General features: G+C 36.0%; 1 pseudogene; it reads left to right on the top strand.

The window, feature by feature from the left end:
• The first annotated feature begins 5,983 nt into the window (after positions 1–5,983).
• LOC102498547 (mitochondrial import receptor subunit TOM6 homolog pseudogene) lies at positions 5,984–6,301 on the top strand (annotated as a pseudogene).
• Positions 6,302–6,587: the final 286 nt, after the last annotated feature.

Below are 6,587 nucleotides of genomic sequence, written 5' to 3'. Positions count from 1 at the left end.
AATTAGAGAAGGGGAAAGAAGAGGGAAAATAATACAAAAGAAGAAAGAAAAAATATTTTTTAAAAAACTTTAGATTTTACTTTTAAAAAGCAAAAAATGAAAATTGTGCACTGCACAAAAGCAGTATTTCCCAGCTCAAGTTTGGTATGCATCTCAGGATGGACCTGGGTTTGTGCTTTTCCTAAATGGAATGGGGAAAGACACAAATTAGCACAATAAAGAAGGGACTTGAGAGCCCAGAGAATACTTTACCTTAACATTTTTTTAAAAAATTAAGACACAGGGAGACACAGAGAGACAGAGATACAGAGAGAAATGCAGAGAAGGAGACAGAGGTAGCCCTATCCACTAAAAATGAATCTGGAGGGAGAAGTCTCATTTTTAGTCAAGGAAAACAGTATTTCACAGCTGAAGGTCAGTATCCATCTCAGGATGGGCCTGGGGTTTGTGCTTTCTCAAAATGCATCTGGAGGGAGAAGTCTCAGCAAAAAAATCTTCATTTTTAGTCAAAGAAAGCAATATTTCACAACCCAAGTTTGGTATTCATCCTTTTCTGTCTTTTTAGAATGAATTTCCAGAATAAAATTAATAAGTCAACTTTAATTCTGACAACTATGTTACTTAATTACTTACAGAATGGTATCCCAAATTTACATTTCCAAAATTATATGAAATACACCTCTTGACAAGTCATTTCCGATATTTTTCAATTTATTGTAAAAAAATGTATATTTAACTGGCATGAGTTTTTCATGGAGTTCTTTTAGAAGTGATTATAGTTTTATATTTGTTTTCTTCAAAGGTATGTATTTCATCTGTGAATTACCCATTTAAGTCCTCTTTCCATGAGTGTGCAATTTTTCCTCATTTGCTTATCAATGAGCTTTATGAATTGCTTCTATTTCCCAGAAATATAATTTGACTTTCCATTTTAACTAAGAGTTTTACCATTTGTTATATACATTATATACATTTAACTTTCATATTTGCAAATTTCTTTGCCTGTGTTCTGTTTGTGTGTGTGCATGTTTAATATTGGAAAAGTCTTCATCCAAAATTCAAGCAAATATTTGTCTACATTTTGGAGTTGTTGTGAGACTACCTTTTGTACTTAACTGTTGACTCAGTATAAATTTTATCTTAGTGTAAGGTTCATGGTGATTCTCTAACATTATGTTTTTCAAAACAGTTCAAATCCTATACAATTAATAGTTAATAATTTCCTTCCTTACAGAAAAAAAATAAAAAAGGAAATTGGGACCAGTAGTTGGGACAATGGCTCTGTTGCTGGACTCCCATGTAGTTGACCGCAGTTTGAGTTCTAGACCTGGTGGCTTAAACTCATATCGGGGGCATGTGCATGCATGCCCAAGATCCTGGGAGGAGAAGAGAGGAGAGGGGATTGCAGTGTGACCAGCCCCTGAGGGGTGATTTCTCACTTTCTGTCTCTCTCTGTCTTTCTGGAGAGTGCATGTGTCCTACAGCAAAAACTTCTCTAAAAAAAAAAAAAAAAAAGGAAAGGAAATTAATGTATCCCTATGGTCACTTTTGAAATATTGCTTCTACCTGACTGATTGATCTACATGTTCTCACTTGAATATCACACTATTTATACTGATATAGTTTAATATTACGTCTTAATATCTCACAGGGGATACCTATTAACCCTTTTTTTTCTTGAGAGAAATTTTTGCTATAGACATGTGCACTCATCACGGAGACAGAGAGACAGAAAGTGAGATATCACTTCCCAGGGGGATGGCCACACTATATGTAATCCCTTCTCTATTCTCCTCTTGGGATCTTGGGCATTCATGCATACATGCCTAGCGTGAGGTTTAAGCCACAGGGCCTGGGACTTGAATTGTGGTTAACTACATGGGAGTCCAGTGACGAAACCATTACTGCATCTGCTGGTCCCCATTAACCCTTTGTAATGTAGTTGAAGCAGGTCAGCTTGAGGCTTAGCAGGATGGCAGCCATATTGAAATTAAGAAAGGCCTCTAACAAGAACAATCCAACCAAATGCTAAGTCACAGGGAGACCTGTTTCAGGAGCAGTAAAATGAGAAATCAGGAATGGATATTTGAAGTAAAACAGGAATCAGGATAGTTACTCAGGGGAAAGCGATTGACTCTGATTGATTGTAGTGAGTAACGGTTTGTACCTGCTTGTATCTCATGCCTATAAATACCAAGAACATGTTGAAACTTTCCAGAAAGTTTAATGGTGTATGCTGACTGTCTCCTTGTAACCTGTTACAGAAATGAACTCTCTTTCTCTTCAGTCTCTGCCTTTCATTCCATTGACCAGGAGAAGAAGTGTCCAGACTTAGTTGCCAGTAACATGGTGACTAGATTGTTGAGATGTATTTTTTTTAATTCTCTTTTTTTCTTTAAGTTTTTTTCCCTCCTTTTTCTTCATTTTTTTATGATTATCTGAAATAAAATATGCTATATTTTATGGCAATTATATTTTATCATACACATCATCTCTAACATGTACTTTTATACTTTATTGTCCATGAAATGTTTTTCTTTTCTTGTTTTCCCGATTGCCTCCCTCCCACCCCTCACTGCCTACCCTTCTCCCACACTGTCTCCAGTACCCACAGTTGCTCTCCATGCTTTCATACCTTCCAATATTTCAGTATTCTTATCAATTCTCCACTCTCTTCTCCACTAGAACCACATAAGATGATACCACTCTGTCTTCTACCTGCCCAGATCATAGTCTTTAAGTCAAGGAACATACGGAAGAAAGAGAAGAGGATGGTGGCCCCCTTAGCACAGTAGTTAAGTGCTGTGTATAGGGAGCTAGATCCCACGTGGTCAAATATCGTTAAAATCCTGAACCGAAAAATAGAGTGGTTACTTGTGTGTATATGCCCCAAATTCAGACAAGATGGAGAAATGAAGAAAATGATTGGAGTATGACAATGCCCATCCGAGGCATGCTTTCTCTCTCCCTCTCTCACTCTCATGACTTTACCCACGCTCTGCCAAAAAGGAGAGGGCGAAGGGAAAATGAATTGTCTTCTTTGCTTGCTCATATTTTTTTTTTTCCTGAAGGGCACGTGCACTCACCAGAAAGGAAAGAGAGACAGAAAGTGAGAAATCTTTCCCCCCTCCCCCCGGAGGATGGACACACCACAATTCCTTCTCCTTCATTCTCCTCTCTGGATCTTGGGCATGCATACACACATGCCTGGCATGAGTTTAAGCCGCCAGGTCCAGGACTCGAACTGCCGTCGACCACTTTGGAGTCCAGCGACATAGCCATGGCGCTAACTGCTGGTCCCTGCCCATGTTTTTCATTAAGCATAGTGTCAATATATGATCATGTTCTCAAAATCCAAATCTCAAATGATAGCTTAAAAAATATCAATCCAGATTCTAATAATGTGTTGCCTTTCACTTTTATTTTTTAAGACTGTTAGAATTTTTCAACATTTGTAAGTTAGTATTTGTCATGGTTACACTGAGAAACCTTTAACCAGAATGTTTGTTTAGTACTCAGAGAGCCCTATTTAGCTACATGACCTTATTATAAAGGTTGAGCAAAACTCACAAATGACTGTCTTATACATTAGAAGGAAAGAAATAACATAGATTATTCAGAATAGATAAATAGATAGATAGAGAGCAAAGTGCTCTCTTTTAGGAAAAACATTAGTTTAAGTCCCTAAGATTTACAAACCAATATACTACCAATTTAATAATCTAGCTATTTTATTTGTTAAGTACCTATGAAATATTATAAAATTACATAAAATGTCTTCTACAGAAATAAATTTTGAAATGTCAAATTTATAGGATTCTAGTGAAGGCTGTGTATTTTAAACCTAGGGTGTTTTTTTTTTTTCCATTTTTTGTTTTCTTTTTAATCTAAACATTAGCTTTCATCTTCAGCGTCATTCTGACTTTATGTATGTCTGACTAGCACTTAAGTTGTGGGCCCATTTCTTCAGAGTCTTATTTCTTGTGTTCAATTTGCTGATGTTAAAATGTCTCATGTTCTACTGGGCACAAATATTCCAAACATTGCTCACAGAAATTAAAGAAAAGTGGGCCATATTGGAATGGAATTATTCATTCAATTCAATGCCATCTAACATGGCTAATTCCATGCGGGAGTCTTAAGTTTAAATAAACTTTCCATGGCAATCTATTTTCTGAAGACTTTTGCTTTGTTTGAATTCTTTTATAGAAGGACATTTTCCTCCATATGTTTATTCTCACAGACAAATACAGGAAAAAGCCCACTTGCTCTTGTTGACCTTTCTGCTTAGCAACTATTACTTTTCTTAGCTCAAAGGTAATTCTTTATTCAAGGGACCTTATTTAGAACACATGATAGGCATGCAGAGTGTTCCAGTAGCCTCTGAACACTACAGAGTATTTATTTACATTGTATAAAATTAGAGGAAATGAAGGGGTATGCATTTGAACTAGAAGCAATAGTCTAATTCTCTTTATAGAGAGATTTCAGTCAATGTCACTTTGGGAGGGGGAGAAGAACTCAAGTTACAGATGTTTTAAACAATATAGAGTTTTGTTACCTAACAATAAAATATATCATTCTTCTTTCTAAATAAGACTCAGGTTATGCACTATGAGATATGTCTATTTTATGCATTGTCTAAGAGTACATTAACAAAAAAGAGTACATTTTGATTTCTCTCTTAGCAAAGTAAGACATATGGAGTCATTTGTGTTGACCTAGCTCAAATGAAAAAGACTTTAGGGAAAAATATTATTCAAAAGGGACTTGGAAGTACCTAATGTGATGTGAACCCTTGCATTTACACACAGATTGTTAATAAAAGAAAATCAGCTAGTGTACAAGTGGTATTTAAGTGGATGTACCTGGAATTTACACCAGAATGGATTCAATTGAAACAGATCATAACTCTTATTCTTTCTACTGCTTACAAGGAGTGAATATTACTTATTTAGTTTGAATTTAAATGTATCTGGGAACAAATGTTGTCAAACAGTCAAGTCTAAAATCAGAAATAAATACTGTGAACCTCACTCAAAATAGTTCTAAATGCAACATCAAAAACTTCATGGGCTCAGTTCAAAGGGCAAAAATATTCCAAAGTACCTATATGTGGATATCCATGAAGTCAAATAAATGAATAAATACTAAGAAGGATGTAAAGGCGATTCTGAGAATAAAAGCTGATTGACACAAATGTGTGGGTACCAATGTGGTTGGATATATCTTCATTATGAGAAAGTTTTAGGAAGAAAGACTAACCTATTGCATTTGTATTGACACTGAAAACAGGCTTGAGTGATTCGTACTAATAAATATTCTCAATAAATAGTTTAAGGTCATTTTCCCAAAGTAATGGCTTAATGTATCCAAACATTTATCAATTAAGCTCTTTTAAGAGACTATTTTATAAATAATTTTACAGAAATCTTTATTTAAAATACCTTTTAATTTATCAAGCTGAAAAGAGAAATCGCTGAAAAAATAAATAGGTTGAAACATTGTCATCCATCTGTGTACATACCAGAACCTTAAAATTCAGAGTAAGAATTTTGTCAACATAACGAAGAATCATAATAAAAGGATTTTAAAAAAACTTTAAGAGCTAGTTTTATATTAAAATATAATTTTGAAATATTCCAATGAGTCCTGTATTCTTTAGCAGATCTCCACCAAATGTAAAAGTCAACATATATATGCATGAAAGTTTTACAAAATCTTACAAAAGTTATAGCTAGCAATTAATTTCTGTTAAAGAATAATTATTTTGGGACCAGCCGTTAGCATAATGGCTACGTAGCTGGACTCCCATGTAGTCAACCGCAGTTCAAGTCTCGGTCCCGGCGGCTGAAACTCACGCCGGTCTTGCTGGCCCAAGTTCTAGCTTTTCAAGATATCACTTTACCACCTATATATATATATATATATATATATATATATATATGTAAAGAAGAATATAGTGCAGAGTCCGAGTGCTGCCATGGCTTCCAGCGGGGTGGCAATGAGCGCTGCCAACTCTGCAAATGAAGCCCCCAAAATGCCGGACAATGTGGGAGATTGTCTGCGGGGCGTCTAGCGCTTGGCCATGGATAGGAATGACTTTCGGAGGAACTTGATCCTTAATCTGGGACTCTTTGCAGCAGGAGTTTGGCTGGCCAGGAACTTGAGTGACATCAATCTAATGGCACCTCAGCCAGGGGCATAGCCAAGGAGACAAGTGGAATTTCTTGCTGTACCGGAACCTTCTAAAAATAGAGCCTACAATGTGTGACCACCACAAGATAAGCCCTGATGGCATCTGAAGATTGAGATTGCACCTTGCACTTCTCTGCCTGGTTTCATTTTGTTCTCGCGTTCACCCAGAACTCCAGTGTCTGGTCCCGCAGTCAGCTCTGTAAAGTTCAGTACATAGTTCCTATGTTTCTGCAGTGGCTAACCTTTGCTCTTGTCCTGAGAACGATGATGTTTTAACAAATATACGAAATAAAGACTGCACACAAAGACAAAAAAAAAAAAAAGAAATTTTCTACATTATGTATTCAAATATGTGTGTGCCTATGTGTGAGTGAAGCTATATTTGTTCA

This window comes from Tupaia chinensis, unplaced genomic scaffold (genome assembly GCF_000334495.1).
Source record: "Tupaia chinensis unplaced genomic scaffold, TupChi_1.0 Scaffold000618_1, whole genome shotgun sequence".
NCBI classification, from domain to species: domain Eukaryota; kingdom Metazoa; phylum Chordata; class Mammalia; order Scandentia; family Tupaiidae; genus Tupaia; species Tupaia belangeri.
This window is presented reverse-complemented; position numbering and strand designations above follow the sequence as displayed.